Source organism: Camelus dromedarius, unplaced genomic scaffold, assembly GCF_036321535.1.
Source record: "Camelus dromedarius isolate mCamDro1 unplaced genomic scaffold, mCamDro1.pat HAP1_SCAFFOLD_27, whole genome shotgun sequence".
Lineage (NCBI taxonomy): Eukaryota > Metazoa > Chordata > Mammalia > Artiodactyla > Camelidae > Camelus > Camelus dromedarius.
Window position 1 is genome coordinate 1,091,715 of NW_026989799.1, and position 25,740 is coordinate 1,117,454.

Consider the following 25,740-nt stretch of genomic DNA (forward strand, 5'->3'; position numbering starts at 1 on the left):
GGAAATCTTGAGAACTATGTAAACCGGATCTGAGTTGTCTAATCTTTTAACATTACTCATGAATTCCTATTACCAAGTCTTAAAACTGCCTGATAACCCACAGTGGTGATACTGATCATAACAGCTGCCAACACGGATCGAGCTCCGGCTAGGACTGCTCTGTTCGGCCATCTCGGCCCTGAGGCCTCACCAGGCTGAGAGCACTAAATTTTGTCATTCATGAGTATCTCGTGTAAGTCCTCCCTTTGTGCTCCTCCCTCTCCCCTCACCAGCCCCTCTGAGGGAAGCACTGTTATCATCTTCCCCACCCGCAGATAAGGCCACTGAGGCACAGAGACTAAACCTGCTCCAGGTCACATCGGCATAAAAGGACGTCTATATTTCTGCTGTTTTACTATTGACAAAGGAATCTGAGATATCAATTCAAGGGAGACTGTTAAATAATCAAGTCTGTCAGGTCTTCACCTCAAAGAGCAGATAGTATAGATTCCTGATGTAGGATGAGGCTGCCGCCACAAACTGACTCAGCTTGAAATTAATATCCAAGATGAAGCAGCGGATACACGTAAATATTCACGATTGTCAACTCCGCTCACGGGTCTGGGCCCTTCACTGCCTGAACGGGGGTGAAATCCCCACCCCTGTCAGGGATGGAAGCGCGGCTCTTCCCAGTGTCACCCAGGCTTCACGGGCTGTTTCCCCCAACAGGCTCTCCTCAACGATTAAAAATCTCTCAAGATTTTTACACCATGCAAAACTCAAAGACATTTCTGCAGATAGAGCACTTCCTCAGGCTTAAAAATTTTTTGCTTACACTCAGCAAGGGGGAAAATAACACATGACTCTGCAAAGTCTCTGAGCCTCACCACTCACAGGAGTAGAATGGCCTCAGCACAAGATGACTCTTCACGGATGAGAACAAAATAAATCCGCCCCCAACCACAGGCACTCCCAGAGACAGCGCTCAGCAGTTTTCTGCACACTCACGGTTGTGCAGCCCTCACCACCATCTATTTCCAGAACACTTCATCACCCCAGAAGAACACCCCTGTCACTAGCAGTCACTCCCCAACCCCCCTCCACCCATCCCCTTGCAACCATCACCTGCTCCCTGCCTCTGCATGTGCCTATTCTGAGCATTTCAGATCACTGAAGTCAACAATATGTGGCCGTTTGTGTCTGCTTCCTTTCACTTAACGTGCTGTTATGAAGGCTCGTCCATGTTGAAGTGGTATCAGCATCTCTCTCTTTTTTTTTTTTTTGAAAGTGTTAAAGTTTATTAGAAGGTGGTAAGTACTATCAAAAAGAGTAGAGAGGAGCATAAGTGATTGGGTTTCAAAGGGAAAAGGGCGGGTTGAGCAGTCAGGGTGGACTTCCCAGAGCAGGTGGCTTTTTCATATTCCCCTTTATTTATTTTTTCTTTTTTATTCACTCTTACGTCTGAATAATGTTCCACTACATGGAGATACTACATTCTGTTCATCCATTCAGCAGCTTTGTACGGACGAGGTCCAGAAGAATGAGTGTAAGAGGTGACTAGGCAGGGATGGCATTAAACAAAGGGCAAGATGTGCTTTGAAAAAAAAAAAAGCCAACAAACAGAGGCACAAGGAAATTCAGCGTGTTTCTGAGAAAGTGCATGCTTGCTTCAGCATGACTGCCGTGCAGGGCTGGGTGGGGGGATTGACAGGAGACACAATGAGGGAGTCACCTGAGAATATTCCCCATGCAAGCAGCTCAGCCATTTCTCCTCCTTCATCCTGTATTTTAGAGCCATTTTTGATAGGTTTTCTATTTCAAGTAACAGTACTTTTTACACATCTGATCATCTGCATCAGATCACCTTACCTCCAAGCCACAGAAAGTCATTCACTGACTGGAGCAGCTCCAAGACATAACGGTGATGGACCAGGGAGTCCTGCAGCATCCCGGCCTGCAGGCACAAACCCCCACATGTTCCATGGTGATGTCCGGAAAGTAAAATGCATGGAAATATCTCACTGCTTGTGCACGATATCTGCCCCCAAATTGCCCCAAAATCATGCTGGCAGAGCACTACTGAGCCCTCTCACTACAAAAAAAAAAAAAAAAAAAAAAAGATAGAGAGAGAGAGAACAGAAAAGAAAAGAATAAAGCTAAGTAGGCAAATTTAGGGTTTTCCATTGAAAACCAGCAAGCATCACTGCCAGTATCTCAGCTGGAATGGTCCTGTCTTCAAAAACCACTGCGCAGTTACGTTGCAAACGTGATAGACATATATGTATTCCACGTAGATTATATTACAGTAGGATTTTTTTTTCGAAATTTCCAGTTGCAACATTAACACAAGAGAGTTTATATTTCAGCTTTAAAAAAATCAGTTATCTTCCACTTTCTTAATTTTGAACCTATTATTATTTTATAAAGGGTGCTATGCTGCAAATTATAAACCAACTGTTTGGCTTCTGCCAACAAGAACTTTATGACTTCAGTATTTCAGAGCAAGATTTAATGATGCTTTGAGAAGTGGGGCCTGGGGCGCTCACTAACAGCTCTTTAAATACTGACAAGGATGTGCTATTTAAGTAATGCAAAGGCTCTAACTCTACATTAACTCAGAATCCAAAGAAACTACACCAAAGCCTTACTTTATCATTTTTAAATTTTGCTATTCTTTTGAATATTAAATTTCTTAAAAGATAAGATTTTTTTTTGAGAAAGACAGCAGCTGTATTAAATTTCCTCTCACCAAGAAAGCAATCTTTATCAAGAATAAATACCCCTATGGAAATCCAAAAGACGGGACGTTTCTAGCTAAGTGAACATGCAGATCTCAACACAAGCCTAAATCCTATCAGATCTCACTCGAACGAGCTCATCAAAGTCCTGGACTACACTGAAACTTAGCTCTTCTGTTCCAAATGTTGGCTGAGCTAAGATCATCACACAAGGCAGGGAAGAAGAGAAAAGTCCACCTGGCTGCATCCGTTTTCTTCCAGCCACAAGGTGCCGCTAGGGGGTCACAGTTAATAAGCCCTCCCCATGAGGAAATCCGGCATCCACACTGCCCCTGCAGTCCCCAAGCAGCCCCGACGCCCCTCTCCCACTGGTGGCCCCCCAGCCTGTCAATGGTCTTCTAATGACCCTCCCAGTTGCTGGCACTCTCCCCCTCTTCCCCGCTTCTCACACACACACACACACACACACACACACACACACACAGCCAGGACAGCCTTCCCAAAGCACAAATTTGATTACATCACCCCCACTTCAAACCCTTCAGAGGCTCCCTGGTAGAGTTCTAGCCCCACCCCCGACCCTGCTCGCCCACCTTCACCACAGTACCCAGGTCCACAATGACCTCAGGTGCCCCCTGACCTGCTGCTACTTCCCACTTGCCTCCAGGCTCATTTTGACGGTTTGTCAAGGAAGCCTTCCTTCCCTCGAACCTCTGCCCTTTGGGTTAGGTGCCCCTGCTGTGTTCCTAGAACATTCTACGCTAAGACAACTTCTGACACTGCTAAGCTCTCAAGAAGCAATACATTTTTCTTACTACTGTGAGTCCACCCTCTCTCCCCTGGACACTCAGAATTGCATGTGTTATGAATAAATGAATGAAGGGGTGGGTCTCAAAGGGACGGGCAGAGTTGCTCTCGCCCACCCCGACCCCTTCTTTCTGTAGAACATCAGAAACAAAACCAGGAGTACCTCTCCTGAGGGTCACTTTCTGCTGACACACTTCACTGCCTCTTCTGTGTCAGTTCTAGTAAAAAAGCAAGCTCCTCCAAAACCCTCCATCCCTAGGCCCACTCCAGGGTCCTCCCAAGCAGGGGCACCCTCCACCCTGGACCACACAGTGCACTCTCAACGAGTCCCCACCCCACAAGCCTCCAGGCCTCTACCCGGGCTGCTCCTGCCACCTGAGTCACCCTCTTGATTCCTTCTCTTGGCTGACTCTTACTCTGTCCTCATAACTGAATGTAGAGCCCATTTCTTCAAGGAAGCCCTCTCTGATGATGTCCTTTAGCTCTTGGCTGGGCTCCCTCTACAGCAGGACTGCTTGGCGACCAACTGGTGTTTGTCCACCTGCTCCTCGGAGACCATGACATCTTGGAGGCCACGTGGGAAAAAGGAGTGAGACGACAAGAGGGGTGGGAAGAGCAAAAAGCAAAATCACAGCCCAAGTCCCAGATTCAAGGATTCTGTCTCAGAAGAAAAGAATAAAATATTTCATACGTATGTCATTTGGCTATGAGTTTTGTGGCTCATGGAAAGCAAGAGGTTGGTGTTCTAGTCTAAAATCCAAGTTACATGCAAAGAAATGTACATATTCATATCCAAAGGAAACCAGAGCTGCTCAACAACAGTTTGCAGTTAAAATCAAAGGAACTTTGATAAAGGCAATCTCTCTCTCTCTCTCTCTTTTTTTTTTTTTTGTATCATATAGCTGTAGAAGTATTTGTGTAACTAAGTGATGGCTACAGCCTATGATTCTGCACTGGAGTGTTTGGGGCTGAGGAAGCTCAGATTACATGCACTGTGTAAATACAATCACACCAACACACTGACAGGCGCCCTAGTGGCTAAGCTGAAGTTCCAAAGCAGACAACCTTACTTTGCAAGACAGCTCTCATTAGAAATTAAGGAATGCAATATTCTGTATTCAATTACATACGTTATATGGGCCATTAAGCGATAGTGCATCTTGTCTAATGAAACCCCAAAATAAATTGTTAACGTCGATTTTCTCCATCTGACCCTTCTTTGCTAACTTTGGATATCAAACCCTCACTCCATACGGAAAGCTCAGATCTACGCTGCAGCAGGTTACATCCCGTGGAAGAAAGCCTATCAAGGGAGAACTGGAGAGTTTCCCTTCAGAAGCTGCTAAGTCTGGTTTTGCACCTGTACGTCATTTGCAACCACGTCAGCGTCAAAGGAGTAAGACCTTACCTCTGTGGGGCGAAAAGCACTGCGGTGCTTCTGAACCATCAAAGAACACTGAGCTTTGTGAAACAGTCCTGAGGCACTTAAATCGTACTTTTTGTGAAAGGCTCCAAAACTGACCCAATTCACCAATCCAGGTACAACAGGGAGGTACCGGAATTAGTAGATAGAACATGCCCTTGAAGTCTGACAAGGCCCTGCTTGAATCCTGCTACAGCATTGACTAGCCGCTAAACGGACCAATCCCTTAACCCCTCTGAGAAGGCTTCCCAATCTGCAAAAGGGGGCTGCCACCGCCCACCTGGGAGACATGGATGTGAATGCAACACGCAAGTAGTGCGGCCGACTGGTACCTGACACGAGGCCTGGCTAGTTTCCCTCCGCTGCCCTTCTCCCCCTTTAAACTTGCATTGTTCCCCCTGGTAAGGGTCAAGCCCCCGGACCAGACTGCCCGATTCTTCTGTGTATCCCCGGATACATGCCTTACATTTAGGAGGCCAGAAAAAGAACTATCTCCTCCAACGTCACTATCAATATTCTTAAGAGTCTGGGTTTTTTAACTCTATTTTGCAGGGAGACTATTCCAGAACTGTCCAACCACCATTCTCCACTTTGGCTCCTCTCCCAGCGCCCGTCCCTTCTCACCTCAAATCTTCTGTCTGCTGGCCTTTTGTTCGTGGGAAAGAGAGTCCGCTAGGGTGGAGACTCCCTAGGCCTCTGTCCCTCCCTCACAGGTGAGTGTGACTACCTTCTCCCCACTCCCCACTCCGACTCCAGCTTCCGAGGAGGTTCCTCTCCCGGACCATGCAGCCTCTGCATCATCCCAAGACGCGCACGCGTGGCCACAACCCTCCCTTCAGATTTCTTCCTGGGTGGCCCTGCCCACCCCCAGGACCCTTAAGGATAAATGCCATTGCTCTGAAAATCCCAAACGCCACTGACTGACACACCAAAGCTGCATGGTCTGGGATTTCCTCCAACCCAGGCACAGCCCTGCCCCGCCTCAGCCTCAGTCTGCACCTCTCGAGATGAGCTCATCCACCTGCACGGCTGTGAACACCAGCTAAGAATGATGACTCCCAACGTGTATCTGTGGTCCGGCTCCTTCACATGAGCCCCAGGGCCATAGACCCGAGTGCCTCTTTGAAGTCCTAACTTGGATGAAAAATGGAATCTTAAAAATGCCTCATGTCCACCATTTACTCTAGAGTTCGATTCCTGGCAGGTACCTCCCAGGCTCCCGATTTTAGTAACAGACCCAGAACCCACCTAGGTGTTTGAGGTCACATTCAATTTCCCCTGTTCCTCCCCCCGGCCCTGCCCTGGAATCACTCCTGTCATTTCTATCGTTAAGCCAGTCTCAAGTCTGGTTCTGCAAGGACCACGGATGGAACCCCACAAGCTCATAGCAAGGTACAGTGCGTCACAGTCCTCCGAAGAGAGCTCCCTGGAGGGGGAGGCATCTCCTGCCGCTGGTCATCTCAGAAGGCACTGGATTCTCACAAAGGAGGCCCAGGAGAAGGGACTCAATGTTCTCCTGTGGTCTGAACTTTGAAGGGCCCGAGGTTTGGGGCAGTTCCTAGTTAGCAGACACACCTGCCAGTGAGCAGATGAGGATGGGGGAACCCAGGCAAGGCTGTTCTCACTCCGACCCCTGGGCTATCGGGAGCCACGGGAAAGGCCTGTGTCCAAGGCACAGCCCAGCCTTCACAGATCCCAGCCTGCATTTGCCAACCCAGATTGCCTAGACACCTACTTGCTACTCTTCCTTCTGTTCTGTTCCCCCCCAGAATGTGATGGACTCTTTCAGAAAGTCTGGCCTGTCTCAAGCGAGACCAAGTCAGTGAAGGATGAAGTGTCCACAATTGGACCAGGGCATGAAAGGGGAAACAAGGTCTCATGGCCAGCATGACGGTGGTGGCCAAACCCTTTCCCCGGGTGAGATGAACCAGGGTGTGGGTGAGAATGCAAGGTCACTTCACGGCTGACTGGGGTGTTGGAGACTCACTACCGCAAACTAACGACACGGCCGTCAGTGGTGGACGTCAGCTGCAACAGACACGGAGTCAGCTATTTACTGCCAACATGGGTTAATAGTAAAGGCTGGTACAGGGAGGCCTGCATGGCTGCTGAGGCAAACCACAGACCCGACTCTGAATGCCCATTGGCTGGAGCAGAGAGGAAGCTACGGTCCCCTTTAGCGGTCCCTGTGTCCACCAGATCCAAGTGAGCCAGCTACTTAGGAGAAGGCCATGTTGTTCTGATACTCAGAAAAACCAGCCTCGTAAAGGGAAAATAAGAGTGGCATGGAGTTTAGACCCGCTCCTGCCTCTCTATGAAGGCAAAGTAAAGTAAATGGCACGGGGAAGGTGAATGCAAAAACAAAAAACAAAAAAAACATAAAACCGGTGACTGCTTCCTCCAACAGCATCCCCTGCAGCTGCTCATCTCCGAGCCTGCCACTTTCTCACCAGTGACCACCGGCCAGGAATCTCCGTCACGCACGTCACACAGCGACAGCCCGGAACCGCGTGCCAAACACGTTTGTGTGAAAGACAGTATCAAGGAAGACGCTGCAGATTTTGACTTTCCAAGTTTAAATACTCCATGAAAAAAATCCCTCAGCAGCCGCCTAAATCAATTCGCATCTCACTTCTTCAAAACAATCAAACAAATTTAATAAGTGCGCATTTGTCACCAAACATAAGGAGGACCAAACTGGTTCCTCAAAGCAAGGATTTTAACAGGTATCAAACCCCAGTGGGTGATGTGCTAACAAAGCAAACATTCCAAAAAACTAGAAAATAAAAAGATGACTAGGATAATATATGGATCAAGGCAACTGTTAAGGTTTTTGCTTTTTAAAGCGATGGGGACAGCACGGAGGACAATCTGGCTATTTCCAATGCAGGGTGTGCACAGTCCACTTTTCAGACGCAACAACATGCTCACAGGGCGGTACAAGATAGAAAGGGAAATAGAAAAAGGAAAAGAGGAACAGCGAAAATTAGAAACACATGAGAACAAAAATAACTGACAGCAATTACAAGAATTTAGGTGAGTTTGGTGAGGACAGGGACGAGGGGACGGTGAGACCCACCCTCACCTATTGTTCCAGGGAAGGCAGGGGCCTGAGGCGAGCGGCGCTGCCTGGGGACCCCAACGTGGTCAGCGCCCCAAACCTAAACTTCACCTAGATGCGTGTAGACAGCTTTTGAGCTACAAAATGTGGTCGCATTTCAAGCTGGACAATTTTACTCACTCCCACCAAGAGTAACAGGAGAGAATTAGGCTCTGTTCCTGCACGAAAGCATTGTTTAAAAAAAGTAACGACTGAGGAATAGTAAAAGCAACAATGGAGTAAAAGTGACTGGAGGAGAGCGTACTTGACCCGAGCTCACTGGCCGCGTTATCTCACTGACGTTCAGATGCTGGCTGAGCCCTTATGGTACCAAAACAGACAGACCCACCCGGAGGGAGGTTTAATGCGCTGCTGTATTTTGATGCCGAGAGCCATGCCTGGTAAACGAGGTTCTGGGTAAACAATGGTGACAGTGTCAACCACTATGGGCTAAGCACACAACCAGCTACTCCGCCAAATCCCAAGGACACACTTCAAAAAGCAAAAACAAGCTGGCATTCTCTGGTGGGTCTGCAGACTCAGAGCCAAGCAGTTGCTGAGCAAACATATCACAAGTGATTCCTGTGACAAAAGAGGAGGCACTGGCCAGGGGGCTGGGGCAGGGCTCCAGGCTTCCACTGCTCACCCACCATTCTGTCCAGGGGGATAATGTGGTCCCTGCTTACGTTGCACCGATGCACCTACATTCACTGACGCCTGGGGACTGAGCAGGAGGTGACAGGTGACGGGAATGGAGCCAGCCTGGGAGTGGCACGGTGCTGGCATCTGTGCCCTCGGCTTTGCCCAGACCACTACATCTGCCAGCTCATCTACAAGAAGCAGAAGGGGAGAAAGCCATGTAGATCACAGGGCCCTGCGAGGACAAGTACAGGTCATGGCCACGATATGCCTCGCCCCTTCCTTAAGCCATAGAGGTATGACCGGGGAGGAAGTGAAAATTCATCCAGAGCCCGCCAGGCACCACAAGCAGGTGGGACTCGGGTCCCCTGTGCCTGTCACTCACAGGACTGGTCTGGACTATCTTTTTATAAATTCTCTGGCATCTTCTCTTCCAACTTACCAACAACCAGAAAGTAGAATCTGATTTTAGACTCACAGAGAATCGCAGAACACCTCCTCCACTTCGGGCCCGGCAGCACGTGCCAGGTCCTCCGACCGTCACCTGTGGGACCGCCATAAGCCCTCTCCAGAGTCAAGGCCCGAGGCCGTAGGCCGGGGGGACACAGATTCCCACAATCTCCCCAGCAAATGGGGACCACCTCTCGGCAAAGGCATCTCACCCTCTTCTTCTCGAGGGATATCTCAATAGATACACAGGGAAACAGAGCAGAAGGTGGGGGGGTAGGCAGCCCAGAAGAACTCGTCTGCACTTCCAAGGCAAAGTGGGTCCGTTGACCTAATCACAGGGACAAAGTGAGGACGAATCTTTCCCTGCTGTGCCCCATACTCCGTGACATGCCTTTCCCTGCGTAAGGAGTTCATTTGGAAGCCCCTGGCAGTGTTTCCGTTGTCCTCAATTGGCATGGTGGTTGTCAGGCAGGGAGAGAGGGCCTGAGCCGTGCAGGTGCTGGACCTGGGAAGCAGGAGACACTGGCTCCACCCCCAGCTCAACCAGCGCCTCATTCTGCATCTCAGGATTCAGCATGACATCTATAAGCACAGGGATGGGACTGTCCCAGGAGAGGCTGTCCAACAGGAATGAAATGTGAGCCATGTAAAGAAAGTTTCCCAGTTGCCACATTTAAAGAGGTAACCCCCCCCAAAAAAAACCCTAGAAACTGATTTTAAGAACATATCTTACTTATTCTACTGTATGTAAAATACTATCATTTTGACATGTAATCAATAAAGAAAGTAACAAGATAGTTTACATTCTATTTACTAGACAAGTCTCAGCGTCTGATGTGCATTTGACCTAGAGCACATCTCAGCTCAGAGCAGCCTCCTCCCCAGCTCTCCTAGCATCAGTGGCTTTGGCTAATCTATTGGACAGCAACTCCAGGGGTCACACCAGGGTAATTGGCTGAAAAGCGGGAGTAAGTGTCCATAATAACCCTAAAAGAATCTCTCCGAAACAAAGGCGGATTCACTTTTAAACGTCTGAAAACCGGCGGGTTGCTCCTCCCTCACGCCTTGGCTACAAGACAGCCCTCCTCCTTGCTGATCCCTTTCTGGATGTAGGGAAGCAACCCTTCACATAGCCAGGGTGGCCGGGCATCCAGGTAGACTTTCCTGTTCTCTGTGTCCAGTCCCACGAAGTCCTCATTCTCAAACAGGATGTAGAGCAGGAGGATCTTGTCCCCAGACTTGTCGGATGCAACGTCCAGCCACTTGGACTTGAGCATGATGAAGAGAGACTCAGTGAAGTCCTCGATCCTCTTCTCCACCACCCTGCAGTCCTCGTAAATTGACGGCCACGTTCATGCGCGGCTGCTCGGCCACCTCCCCATGCAGCACAAAGACAAAGAGCCGAGAGTCATAGAGCGTGGTGCCATACAGCTCCTCTGCACGTGGAGCTTCTCGAAGGTCTTGGCCAAGAGGGAGTCGGTAATGGTGACAAGGCCCACGACCTTGTGGTGTGTCTGGAAGTCGCTCCACCCATTCTCGGGCGCATAGTGGTGACTTTAGTGGATACAGAGTGCCCACTGCGAGCCGCACGGGCTGATCTGCCTCACCAAGGAGATTCGCTTATAGATGCATAACAAATTCTGCTCTGAGATGATCCCCACGTGTTGGACCACCACGGGGAGAGTCTGGTGGTCCTCAGCACACTGCATGTAGTCAGGGATGTTCATGTTGCAGGCCCTGACGAGAGGGAAGAGGAGACCGAGGTACATACTGTGCTGCGGGCTGCGGGCCTCACTGGGTTGCGGTGACCTGGTGTGTACCAGTCAGAAGGCAGGGGAAGCCCAAGCAAAGCCGGGGGTACAGTTTGTCCTCAGCGTCTGCACATGGCTACCGCAGCTCAGATCACATTACGCAGCTTTTGGTCTAGGCCTCCGCCCTCTGCAGAAAAGGGTCATTTCTTGTTTTCTGTTTCCAAGCACCTAGCCAGGCCCTGATGCAAAGTCAGTGCTCAAAACTGCTGAATAAAGGAATGAATAAAGGAACTGCTTCCACACCCCTCAGCAGGATATAATGCAAAGAAACACAGTAGGATCAAAAGTCCTGGATTTCAACTCCAATTTATTTGAACTCCTAAGCTGCAGAATACTTGATAAGAAAACTTGCTTTGGGGAGGAGGGTACAGTTCAGTGGTAGAGCAAATGCTTAGCATGTATGAGGTCCTGGGTTGAATCCTCAGTACCTCATTTAAAAAAAAAATGAAACAAATAAATAAACCTATTTACCCCCCTCAAAAAATATTTTTTGAATTCCAAATTCAAGAAAAAAAAAAAAAACACCTTGCAATTGACACAACATTGTAAACATGAGTATACTTCAATTAAAAAAAAAATCCTTGCCTTACAAGAATATATCTGGATTATGGAAGTTTACAAGTGTAAAATGCCTAGGGTATCACCTGCATAAGAAGAAGGAACTGTACAAATTTACTATCCCTCATTTATGAGCTATATTTCCTTTGGGCGGTTTATAACATCTCAGAGCTAATTTTCTCAGATTAAAAAAAAAGAAGGAAACATTACCGGATTCTCCATACTGCTGAAGAATCAGATAAACCTATGATAGCATCTGACCCACAGAGTTTACTCAATAAATGCTTGTTGAATGAATGAACAAGCAAAGTGAATGCTGCTCCCTGCCACAGAGCATCATGATGGTACTGCCTGGAAATCCCAAGCCCACGTTTCACCCGACTCTACACTAACCATGTGTGAGCTGGGCAGGCCTGTGTGCTCCTCTTAACCCCAGTTTAATCATGAATAGAAATGAGGGCAATAACACAAACCTCAAAGGGTTAGTGAGTCATTACTGAATTGTATCCCAACTTTGCAAGATGGAACCTTTAAAGAAACTTGGGCAAAAAGTCCGTAGGCCCTCTCCATATTATCTCTTACAACTACATGGGAATCTACATTATATCTCAAAATAAAAAGTCTAATTTATTAAAGAGGCTATTGAGGTTAAATGAGCTCACTGTCTCAAATAAGGAACACACAGTACAAATAGGTCAATGCCCAGCCCATGAGATACACTCAGTAAACATTCCCACTGAGCCCACTGGCCCCTCAAACTTCAGAGCACGATGATGTGTCCTCATGGCCAGAGGCCCCTGCACCTGAAACTAACAAAGCTAATGGTCCCCACTTTCAAGAGCCCCTGCCACCACCGTAGGTCTAATTTTGTACTTGTAATTTTTTTCTATTTATTAAATAGAAAAACGTAATTGCATAGCCTTCAGGTCACCAAAAGCAGACTACAGAGATCATGATGGCAGCCCTTCTTCATGAAACAATAAAATGAAAAGCCATTTCCACAAGATCTCTGTGTAAATCTACTAGGGAACTTCATCCTGGACTGAGAGGAAGAGGACTGGGGAGGAGGGGGCAATCTGCGGCACACAGACCCATGGGCCACCTGTCCCACGATGGACTTTAGACCCAACACTCACCCTCAAGGAACTTCAAAATAGACACAGACAGAGTGCTGTGGACAAGATTTTTTTTTTTTTTTAAAATCCCTGATTCTCTCGCAGGTTTTGTTTCTACCGAGAAACAAATGTCTTATGTGTATAATGTTTCACAAAAGACTTAAACTATTATCACCCCAACTTGACGCATTAAGAAACTGAGGGAGAGAGGTTTATCACATTGTGCAAGATTAGAGAGAGGCAAAAAAAAAAAAAAAAGATTAGACTGAGGCCACGTCAGACACTGTATTTAAACCCAAGCCCCTGTTCCAGTGCTCACACTAGAAAGTGGGATATACTGCCCCTTTCCTGCCCTCTCCCTGCAATAAATGTCTGAAGAGTCTTTTCTGTGCCACCTGGAATCACAATCACTTCAATTTTCCACAAAGAGCTATGTCATTCCTTGGAGGATGTGTCAAAATCTGTATGTTGAATGGGAGGAGAGATTTGTATATTCGGTTTCTCAAAGGAAACATGGCTTAAAAGAAACTGAAAAGCACTTTTCTAGTCTAAGTCTTCATTGTGCAGAGAAGGAAACGGAGGCTCAGAAGAGATGAGGAAAGGGACTTATTAACAAATATTGCCTCAGCGCAGCACCAAGCCAGCCTTGGGCACTTCTGGGGGAGGATCTGGAAGGCCCAGGAGAATGAGTCTTAGAAAACGGAAAGAGAAGAAGCATACGAGGCCCCGTCTCTACACCACCATACCATGAAGTTCCACCAAATTACCCAGTATGGGTGCAGCCAACATTAAGGTGGGCTAAACAGGTTATGGAAACCTGGAAGTCTCAACCATAGTGGAAATTCCAACGTTTACTATGTTTTTTTTCCCAGTTCAAGCATCAGCTCAGTGGGCACTCTGTACCAGGCACTACATGAGGCCTGGAGTTCTCCCAAATACACAACTCTTATATCACGTGTGCAAACCACACACAGGCCCACCAGAAGGAAAATGCCCACAGATAAGGTGGAATTACTGAAACTGAAAGCAGCCAACCAGCATATATTACTAGCAAATACGGTGCTGCTAGAAATAGACTCATGGACATAGAAAGCAAACTGTGGTTAGCAGGCAGGAAAAGGGGGATTAACAGATACACATTAATAAATATAAAATAAATGACAAGGACCTACTATATAGCACAGGGAACTATATTCAATTTCTTGTAATGAGTTGTACTAAAAACAATCTAAAACATATGTAGATACATATGCATATGTTTATAACTGAATCTCTGCTGTACATCTGAAACTAACATTCTAAATTGACTACACTTCAATAAAAAGTAATTTTAAAAAATAAGTAAAAATAAAAGCAACGCCATTTAGAAAAAATAAAAGAATACTCTGATCCCCTTAGCTGTAGGTGCTAGAGAAATCTGGTTACAAACACCAAGTCCACTGGGTCACTCCAGCACTGGCTGTCACTCTTTCTGACCATCAGAGAGTCACTTGGCTTCAGTGAGTTTATTTTCTCTTCTGTGAAAGGCTTCAGTTGCAACTAACGATGTATAGAATCTCATCATTCACAAACCCAACAATTAAAGAAGACTTCCCTTGGGCCAGGCTCTGGAAATATGAAAATATAGGGTCCGAGATATATTCATGGGTAGAAGAAATTTATGCCATAAAGACATTAATTCTTCTTGCTTTGATAGACAGATTCAATATAATTCTGTTTAGATTTCCTACCAGAGTTTTTATGGGTAACAAGATAATTTATGGTCAGGAACAACCAAGAAACTTCTTTAGAACCAGCACTGGGAAGGGGTGGATAGGTCATTCATTTCCACTGGTCTTTCTGAAGTGATGAAAACGTTCTGGAATATTAATGGTTGCGCCACTGTGAATATGCTAAAGCTGCTGAATTGTAGCATTTAAGTGGGTGGACTTCATGGTGTGTGAACAATATCACAATAAAGATGTTAAATGAAAAAATATTTCTTGACAATTATTTTTCCCTCTATACTACTAGTCTGCCCCACAATTTAAGAAGAACAAAAAAACCAAAACAAACCAAATTTTGCCAGGAGCTCTTTAGGACTGCAAAGTCCCTGAGTCTCCAACTCCTCTGGTGGTGCTGTTCCTGTTAACACACCCTAGCTGGGCTGGGCTAGTTAGGGACTGTAACTATCTTTTTAAGAAAGACGGCCACACGTTTCACCCTGGGAGAGGGAAGGATGGAGGATGTCACAGCCTCATGCCTTCAGCTCATTTTTAACTGAACCAAGCCTTGCTTTCAACACTGTAATCCCTCTCACTATAAAAACAGTGACATCATCAAGCACCGCCATCAAAACACGTGAAAGTGTTCAAGGTACTTACCTGGGGCAGAAACACTGAGGGAGGAGACGGAAGCTCGCTCAGCACTGACGCTCCCTTTTCCCGACTCCAACAGGAGAAGCTGGGGTTCACAGCCGGAGGCTCTCAGCCCGGGGAGCAGCGCCCACACCACTGAGCTGGTCCCCAGGTAGCGGGAAAGGGAGAGGAGGGCAGCCCCGGGGTCGCGGGTCAGGGAAAGCGGGGGGGGGGGACGCGGGCTGTAGCCCCGCTCGGAGGCCAGCCCCAGCCCCAGCCCCAGCCGCCCGCCCCCGTCCGGGTCCGCAGAACCCGCCCGCCCGGGACACAGCCAGCCCAGGGGCGGGGACGGGCCGGCGGCCGAGGAGAGGCAGCCCGGGAGGAGAGGACTCGCGGGCGGGAGAGGGGAAGGGGACGCCAGCCGCGGACTGAGGGGAGCCCAGCTGGGGCGAGAGGCGGCAAGTGCACACTTGGCCCTGGACAGCTGTGGCCGGGGCGCCGGGGCAGGAGCCAAAGTCCTACCGGGCGAAAGAGCTGAGAAGCCTTTGGGGCCGATCCCCGGCTCGGAGTTGCAGCTTCCAACCCTCGGTCCAGCTGGCACAGACTGCGCATGCGCAGGAGGGCCAGCGATCCTCTCTGTGTTCTGCAAGAGAAGTTGGGGAAGGGAGGGATGGAGAAGATGGGAGGAGGAGGGGAGAAGGGGAAAAGTGGAGGGAGAGACATGGACAGGAGGAGCAGAGAGAAGGCAGGGATCTGGAGTGTGGAGGAGAGTAGCAGAGATGGAGAGAAATAGTTTTAACTCTGGGGGCATCCTGAAGGAGGCAGCAGTCCTGCCTCTGCACACTTCTCTAACCCTTCAAGGCCCGCAGCTCATATTTTAACTCCCTGGCACAGCCCTCCACCCAAGGCCTCTGCAGGACCCCTACGGGGATCACACCCGTTGCCCCCAAGCGGAGCTGTGTTTCCTTTTGCTCTGGGAACCAAGCACCCGCAGGTGTTGTCGCTCAGAACTACCTTGGAAAGAGTACATATTCCCCTTTTACACGCTGGGACACAGGCAGGCAATATATCTGCCTTACCTCCACTGTCCCAGGTGTTGTGCTGGCGGGGAGCGGGAGGTACAAGGTCAGATCCCAAAAGGAGCATACTGCCTGAGTTTTGGTGCATAGTCCCCATCCTTCCTGGGTAAACCACTCCCCACACTCGGGGAACCATCAAGGGCACACAGTATGTCCCTGGGTGTGGGATAGCTGCCCTCAATTCCAGTGCCCATCTTGCTAGGAAGATAGGAGTGTTACTGAGTCCAAATTCATTCTCCTTAATGCAGGACAGGCCAGTAAGTTGGGAGACCAGGTGTTGGGGCATGAAATAGCAACTTTCTGTAGACCTAGATGGCAAACTAATGTCCTGGAAAACCATCTCCCCAAGTCAGAATTCAGGCTCCTTTCCTACGAGCTTGGTTTTTGCAATCTTCTTGATGTAGTAATTCTTTGTTGTTAGAATCCTTTGTTCTTGCAGCTATCTACCTGGGTCAGATCCCTGTAAACCTCCAACAAAACAAACGTTATTTTCTATTAGGTAACTTGTTATCTTTATATGAATGGAAAAGTGTTAAATATCCTTAAAGGTCAGAGCATTCAAAATAGGCTCTCCTGTATATTTTAGGCTCTAGGCAACATTGTTTTACAAGCAAGATGAAGCCTAGGAGACAGAGCACAGGGTTTAGTCAAAGGAACAGATCTAATATGGAGTCAGATTTGTTCTTTTCTATTACCAGGGCAGAAGACACATGAGGATTTAAATCCCTTTAAGTTAAAAATAAGTAATATTTTAAAGGAATTTACATACATAGGTCGGAATGTGCATAGCATATCTGGAAAACACACAAAGGTTTGTAAACAGTGGCATCTCCAGGGAGGGCTGAAAGAAGAGAGGATGAGGGAAAACTTCTTTCACTTGTGTATTTTTGTGCTCTGTTTGAAATTTTTTAACCACATGCATGTATTTCTTTTTCAGTTAAAAAAAATGTGTAATGGAGCAAAGGAGTAGCAAGCTCAGCAAATAAAGCAGCCATGGAATCACTGAGCCATCACTTTTGATTTCAGCCAGGAAGCATTTATTGACTCTCTCCTATGTGCCCAGTGCTGTTTTAAGACTTCTTTTATTTTTTTTCATAAAATAATAAAGTGCTATTCCTCACCCCTGCCCATGGCTGGTGGAAAACCAACTGAGTTTTTATTGAGTTGTTTTCCAAGAAGTAGAGATCAGTTATAAACAGAACACATCTTCAGGGCAAAACAGGCGGAGTGGTTTTCCAGCAGGCCAGATAGCTATGAAGGGTTTTCAACAGAGGCACACAGAGGCTGAGAGAGAAAGCCTCCAGGACCCTACAAAAAGCTGCCCAAACTGCCTTCTCCATGGCACTACTGAAATAGGAAAGAAAAAATCTGACTCCATATTAGATCTGTTCCTTTGACTTTAACCCTGTGCCCTGTTTCCTAGGCTTAGTCTTGTTGGTTCTGCACCTTTTGTAAAACAATGTTGCCTAGAGCCTGAAATATACAGGAGACCCTATTCTCAAGGCTCTGACTTTGAAGGATATTAACACTTTTCTATTCACATAAAGATAACAAGTTACAGAATAGAAAACAACATTTGTTTGTTGGAGGTTTACACGGATGTGACCCAGGTGAAGAGCTGCAAGAACAAAGGATTCTAACAACAAAGAATTCATACACCAAGTTTGCAACAACCAAGCATTCCCACTTCCCATTTTTAATATAAGAAGAGCCTGAAATCTGACTTGGGGTGATGGTTCCCCAGGACATTATTCTACCATTTCTCAGCTGGCTTTCCAAATTAAAGTCGCTATTTCTTGCCCCCAAAACCTGGTCTCCTGATTTATTGGCCTGTAATGCACGAGCAGAACAAGCCTGGACTCGGAAACACACACATTGAAAGTACCCATTTGGTATATTAAATGACCTGCTTCTACTCATCTTCCTGACGTTTTATTCTCTTGACCACTCCTGCTATGTTTATGAAAAACCTGTCATGTGGACACATTTCCACCTCTAGCCACTACCCTTCCAGGTAAGAACTGATGCCAAGAAGGCAATGGAAGTTGCTAGAAGGTATTACCTGGACAAAATAGAGCAGAAGTGGGTTCTGGCTGATGTTCAGGAGCAGGCTGGAACACCTGACAAGATGTTATAAGTACGGATAGACAGCTGGGCACCAAAGGAGAAGCTTCTAAACTTCCATGAGGGACTTGTTGGATAGGAAGGAAAAGTCCCAGACTATAGCTCGGATCCCACCACGAGCTTCCTGGGCGAGTCTGGGCAAGTAATTTAAAATCTCTAGGCCCGTGCTGTCCAACATGGGAGCCACCAGCAACATGCAGGATTATGAAGTTATTCTGTAGCCAGACAGAATTATAAAAAGACATTTTATTGCAAAGGCCCAGCAGGTATAATATTTAAAAACGTTATTGGTTATCTTGACCTAACGAGATATTTTTGTATGTGTAGGTTTCTGTGGTTTGTAAGGCCTGTGACTAATGATTCCGTTACAGTGAAGTATTTTGAAATTATAAGTTACTGGACACAGTACCCTCATATCACAGTTGAAAAAAACTGATCCACATAAGCAAGGTGATCTGACTTATTAGTTATGAGCAGGGGCTCTGGGGCCAGCCTGCCTGAGTATAAATTCTCACTCTGCCTCCAGGGGGTTCTGTGTGAATCTTGGACAAATTATTGTTGTTTTTGTTGTCGTTGTTATTATTTGTGCCTCTTTTTCCTTACCTTTTAAGTAGCGAGGAATATGTAGACTCTATCTCCTACTGTGTTGGCAGGATTAAATGAGTAAACGTCTGTGCTGCCCACTTCCCTGGGTTTCAGCATTCTCCAGGCAATCAGTGCCAAACTCAGAGGCATTCTCCACTGTCTTCGTCAGTCTGGGGTGCTGTAACAAATTACCGTGGGTCGGGTGGCTTAAACAACCAGCATATTCCTTATGGTTTGGAGGCTGAGACTTTCAAGGTCAATGTATCCTTGAGAGGATTGCCAGCTCGAAGATGGCTGTCTTCCCAATATATTCATATCCCAGAGAGCAGAGAGAAGCAAGCACTCTGGGGGCTTGTATAAGAACACTAATCCCATTCATGAGGGCTCTACTCTCATGACCTCATTTTATCCTACTAATCACGTCCCAAAAGCCCCACCTCCCAATACCATCACCCTGGGAGATGGGGTTTCGACATATGGATTTTGAGGGGATGCAAACATTCAGTCCACACATCGGCTAAGTCTCCCCAACATGCAGTCATCAAACCTGTAGCTAATTTCAAAGTAATATTTATGTCTCTCTGCCCATTTCCATTCCTACATCCACTATCACTGAAGCCCTGTTACATTTTATTCCTTATTTTTCTGGTAGAGATTTAATTGATTCCTCTAACTCCAATGCTCCCCTCGCTCCAGTCTGCTTAATAGCCCTGCCAGGTAGGTCTTCCTTAAAACACCTTCCACTTCACCTGGTTGTTTTTCAGTTGTAAATGTCAGAATCCTCTCCACACCCCATCCTATACCTTTAATCCGTTACACTACGGCTCACTATGTTATTTTCCTCTTACCAATGTAAGAAATTTCCATAAGTTTAAGAGCTTAAACCAGCACAGATTTATCAGCTTATGGCTGTGGAGGTCAGAGATCCAACACAGTTCTCACTGGGCTAAATTCAAGGTAGCAGCAGGGTTCCTTCCTTCTAGAGGGTCTAGAAGAGAATGTTTCCTTGTTGTTGTTGTTTTTTTCCAGTTTCCAGAGGTCACCCACCTTCCTTAGCTTGTGCCCCACGACTTCCTCCATTTTCATGGTCAGCAGCCTTTCTGAACATTGCTCTATGGCTACACCTCCCTCTGATTTTAAACTCAGCTGGGAAATGTCCTCCATTTCAAGGACCCCTGTGATTACATTCAGCCCACCTGGACAATCCAGGCTACTCGCCCTATTGTCTCATCTCAGGATCCCCTTGTCCCATCCCATTCAGGCATTATGAATGTGGCTGTGACACTCACCTTGTGTAACATTTCCTCTCATGGGCATTTTATGGTTCAAGGCACATATGAATGACTTTTTGTTTTTCTTCCTTAGCCTTTCTACATTCAGTATGTCTGGTGAGATTATATGAATCCTTTTTATTTGTCCCCCTGCACTAATCTTTAATAATGTATCATGGGTTTAAAATGCTAACTGATAGACAATTTAGAAGACAGAAATCCTCTAAGATTTTTGTCCTAAAATATCTGTCATGCATTTTGCCATGTACAGTAACATGTCACAGGTGGCTACCCTGTGGCCGGGGAGGGACATGATTCTGCCATAACACTCCCCTCATTCTCACCAATGTGCTGATCACCTAACCAAGGACCTATGCTCCCCGCTTCGCTCACTTCCTCCTCCTTTCCATTGACTACCCTGTTCCCATCGCTTCCTTCATTCAGCACATCAGGATTTCATGACCACATTCTTCTCTAAATGGAATGGGTATCTTGAATCTAATGTCTGACAACTGTTCTTACTGTATATGCACACACTGACCTGCACATAACCCCGTCCAGCTCTTTATTTTCCTAGAATCTCCCAGAGGAATCAGTTCCATGATGATGGTGATGATGATGATGATACTGACAATGATGACAGGGACCTCTCAAGGATTCTGATAAAGAGGGAATTAATAAAGGGAGGGAATCATTGCAAAATTGCCCCAGAGACAGGCTTAAAAGTAAATAACTGCTGTAGTGTTTAATGAAATTGACTAATATTTAACTATTTTTAAAACTTTATATCACTGAATTTAAAATTTTAACGGGAATTCTCATTCACCAGTAACCAAGATTCAACTCTAGGACCAAAGTCTAAGGATTTCAATCTTCTAACAAATTGTCCACTAGCCTTTTAAACACGTGATCCTTTTAAAAAGCTTAGTGCTGGGCTGAAAATAAGCAGGATTCATATAATCTCACCAGACACAGTGAATGTGGAAAGACTAAGGAAGAAAAACAAAAAGCCATTCATAACGTCTTGAACTTCACGTTGCTCACAGGAGAAAATGTTAGCCAAGGTGAGCGTCACATCAACATGACGCCTGAGTGGGATGGGGAAGCTGATCTTCCTCATCAGACATTTATCCTGATTTGTTAGATGCCAACACAGTTTCCTCATTGGATTTGCTTCTAACAAGTATGGAAGAATTTACGTTCTACCAAAAGCAGTCTAAACATTTTCCCCTGCTGTCAGGTCTCTGGACTGAATGTCCCCACAAGAAGGACATGAATATGTTTCATAGGGAATTCTTCCTGAGAAACAACAGGATTTTCGAGGGAAGAACTGCAGGCCCCCCATGGAGGGCTGGAGGAGTGCTAGAGGGGGCACTGGAAAAACAGCAGGAGTGAGTTCAGATACTACCGCTCAGGTTGCCAAAGACAGCATTGCTATCTCTGAGGATATGACATTCTCCCAAAAGTTCCATGAGTGAAGGTACCTGTGAACACTAAGCAGGTTGTTAAGAAACAGCAGCACATAATTTGCGTCACAGCTCAATTACAGTATGTTTTGATATTTGGAAAATAATTAGCCCATTTTCCTTTGAAACTGCAGCAGTAGCAATAGAAATAAAAAAGGCTGAGCCGTCTTGGAGACAACAATCAATAAACAATTCTAAATCGGCAGGATTCCTTGACGATATGCAAGCAATGAGCTAGATGTGTGCTGCAGATACCTCTTACTGCAGGGCTCACTCCTGCAAAGCATAGAACTAGTTTTCTCAGCAGACAGAGGGAACCAAGTCAAGATTCCAAATCTTGAGAGATTTACTATATGGCAGGAAAGATCACACAAGTACATCCAGCCAAATATGAATAAATGTAATCAAATATTATCAAATGTGATTGGAGCACAGATGAAACAGAAATTCCTTTCACCTGGGATCTAGAGAGACTTCTTCAGAAAATGTGGCTTTGGAGATGGCCAAAGACATGGGTGGAAATTTGGCAGAACAGGATGTAAGGAATTTTAAAACTGATTCTAAAATTCATATAAAAATTCAAAGGATCCCAAATATCCAAAACAATTTTGAACAAGAAAAACAAAGTTGGAAGACTTGCACTATCTGATTTTCAGCCTTTTTTTTTTTTTTTTTAAACTACAGTAATCAGAAAGTATGGTGTTGGTGTAAAACAGGAAAATAGAATAATGGAGCAGAATAGAATGTTCAGAACTAAACCAACACTTATATAGACAATTGATTCTCAAAAAGGATGCAGTGGAGAAAGGATCTTTTCAACAAGTAGTGCTGGAAGAATTAGAGAGTGATATGCAAAAAAAAAAAAAATGAACTTTGATCCACACCTCACAAAATATACAAAAATTAAGTCACAATGGATCATAGATCTTAATAGGAAATCTAAAACTATAAAACAGCTAGGAGAAAAAGCATAGGCTTAAGCTTTATGACCTTGGGTTTGGCAAATATTTCTTTGCTATGACACCAAAAGTATAATCTATTTTAAAAAGAAACTGATAGAGTGAACTTTATCAAAATGAAGACTCTTCAAAGCTGTTCTAAACACTGCTAAGCAAATGAAAAGACAAGCCTTAGACAGAAGCTATTTGCAGATCATATATCTGATAAAGGTCTCTCTTTGTATCTGATCCAGAATAAAGAGGTCTCAAAACTCAATAATAATGCAAACACCTGAATGAATGAATGAGGCCAGAAAACACACTTCAGTAAAGATATCCAGATGGATAATAAGCATATGAAAAGATGCTGATTAAAGATGCCATTAGTCATTAGAGAAATGCTTTCAAAAACCACAGTGAGATACTAGTACACATACATACAAGAATGAATACGATTAGAAAGACCGACCTTACAAAGTGCTGGTAAGGAAGTAGAGCAACCAGAGCTGATACACACCACAAGGAATTTACAATAGTACAACCATTTTGGAAAAGTCTTTAACAGTTTCTTTAAAAAAGGTAAATACCTATCTACCATATAACCCAGATATTCCTCATGTGGTGCTTTAGAAAAGAAAAGCATATGTCCATATAAAGACTTGTAACCAAATATTCACTGCAATTTTATTTATAATAGCTCAAGTTGTAAATAACCCATGCATCCATCAAGAAGTAAATGGAGAAACAAATGATGGTCTATCCAAACACTGCTCACAACAAACTCTTCAGTAAAAACTCAGCACTAAACAATACTCTGCTATAAGAAAAATAAGCTATTAATACAGCAACACAGATGACTCTCAAAATAATTACACTGAAAGAAAGAAGTCAGACAACATAGAGTAGATACTGCATTAATCCATTCATACAAGGATCTTGAAAATGCAGACCAATATGTTGTGATGGAAAGCAGATCAATGGTTTCCAGGGGAAGAGATGGGGAGGGAGGGAGGGACAACAAATGGCAGGAGAGAAGCTTTGTGGGTGATGGGTATGTTCACTCTCTTGAATGTGGTCATGGTTTCTTGGGGATATACTTATGTCAAAACGTATTAGCTGTACACTTTATACGTGTGAAAATTACTTTGCCAAGTATACCTCAAAGCTGTTTTAAGAAAAAAGGCACTTCAGTCCTGATCCACCTCAGCGCCTGATTGGAGCGACATGATCAGTCCCTCACCCTGTTTGCCTAACAGGAAGGTAGAAAACCTCTCACGGAAAATAACATATGGATTTTTCATTTGCAATGTCTGCCATGTAATAAAGAATTTCAAGACATGCAACATGTCAAGACTATATAACGGATAATATGAGAATAAGAAACATTAGACAAAGGATGCAAACCCCCAGGTGATGTAGGCATCAGAGTTACCAATAAAGGCTATAAAATACTTTTAATATATTCAAGAAAATAAGGAAATTATGGGAGAATAGACAACAGGGTAAAGACTTTCACCAGAGAAATATACTGGAATGTATTTTTAAGAGAAATCAAACAGATAATCTAGAACTGAAGCCTTCAGCTCTGGAAACAGGTAAACAGAGCTAATTAGGATCCATTTTAAGTAAAACTTTCAGTAATGCCGGGTAAAATACAACAACAAATGTAACAGAGAGCTAACTATGGAAAGAGAAGTTCCCAGATGTCAATACAAAGAGGACACTTAAAGCCCAGAGTGGTAATCTTGTGAGCTGATGCCACCACACCCTGGAGGGAAGGGGTTTTAATCTGCACATAAATAGAGATACAATGTCCATTTAGGAAAAAGGGTCCATACCAGATGTCGAAGACTCTTCCTTTATATCTATATAGTCAGAGACAGAGATGTAAAGTGGCAGCAGAGGTCACAGTGACACAGGGCCCTGGGCCAAGGAGTGTGAACACCTCTGCAAGCTGGGAAAGGTAGGAAGACGAATCCCTCCCTAGAGCCTCGGTGTGGAACGTAGCCTTGGCCACACGTTGGTTTAAGCCCACTGACAATGACTTTGCACTTCTGCACAAAAGAACAGTGAGATGATGAATGTGTATTGCTTTAAGCCACTGAGTCTGTGGTCCTTTGTTAGAACAGCAAAAGGAAAGAAACTCAGGAACCAACATGAACATGAACCCCAAGCTGCCTGCTGTGCTGGCAAGAAGTTCTTTGTCTCTGAACCTGGGGGAGTCTCCTGTCTTCTGGCAGCATCCACAAACTACCTCATGCTAACTTGAGAGCTTGCAGAGGGTTCAATCTTAACCCTGCACAGTTCTTGATATTTAGTTAATAAAAATGATGGTGTCATCATGGGTATTTTTCCATCTTTTAAATACCCTTCAGTCTTCTAATAAAGCTACCTCTAATTGAGAGACAGTTTTCAAACTTCATAATAAATAACTGTGGTTTTATTTGGTTACTTAAATTATGAGTAATAATATTCACATTAGTAAAAGTTATTAAAATCAACATTGTTTAATGAAAATATCATTTCTTTTTGCATGAACATGTATTAACTACAATAAATGTTCCATGCTTTGTTCTACGATTTACTGTTAGAGCCTTAAAGAATAATATTTTCCTCAAAAGATATTATGGCAAAGGGATTTCTTTTGGTGGAACAGTTCCTACATCAAATCTGGTGCATGGCTCAGGCCACTGGGAACCTAGAGATGATAGATATTAGGAGGCATTATAAACACAAAATGATTTTTAAAGGAATTAAACAACTGGATGTGTGAAAACAAAGAATCTGAGAATATTCTAGTGAAATAAATGTATTTTTCAGCTTAAGCAAGACACTGGGTGAATAAATCTAAAATGAAAAAACCACCCAGAGATCAGCAGTGAGTCATGCATGCAGTGTGACTGATCAAAACCAAGTTGTTTCCAAACCAGTGTGCAGGCTTGATGCCTTCATGAATCAAGTCTGTGTGGCACCAGGCCATCTCGAATACATGTTGATGAGGTATTTATAAGCCCTTCACCATCCCAGCACAAAGCCCACACATGAGCCACAAGACCATCACCTACACATCTGCAAAAGACACAGCATGGTGAATAGCACTTTTCTTGTTCAGTAGCCGGTGGCAGGGCACTGTGAGCAGACAGAGATACAGGGACACAGAGACACAGAGGCACTTCCCCTCACTCAGCTGATAACCTTCCGTGCATTCCTGGGGACAGGATTGTCATAAAATGCACCATGGATTGATCCTCCTCCTAGGAAAGGAACGGTAGGTCTGTCCTCAGGTTGGAGCAAGGGTGGCCGGAGGATCTCAGAAGAGCT

At 45.2% G+C, this 25,740-nt stretch overlaps 1 protein-coding gene across 6 annotated transcripts in view; it reads right to left on the reverse strand.

The window, feature by feature from the left end:
• The window catches only part of LOC135320768 (uncharacterized), a 135,280-nt gene that overhangs the window by 100,625 nt on the left and 8,915 nt on the right, over positions 1-25,740 (reverse strand). Inside the window, exons 9-12 of one of the 6 annotated variants that reach the window (XM_064483852.1) lie at positions 18,763-18,922; positions 15,479-15,599; positions 14,984-15,117; positions 1,849-2,071 (exon numbers count right to left, since the gene is read on the reverse strand). The gene's annotated coding sequence lies outside the window, so the exon portion shown is untranslated. Of the gene's footprint in view, positions 1-1,848; positions 2,072-14,983; positions 15,118-15,478; positions 15,710-18,762; positions 18,923-24,841; positions 25,674-25,740 lie in introns of those variants that run through there. The other 5 variants (XM_064483858.1, XM_064483853.1, XM_064483855.1 and 2 more) reach the window with 5 other exon arrangements.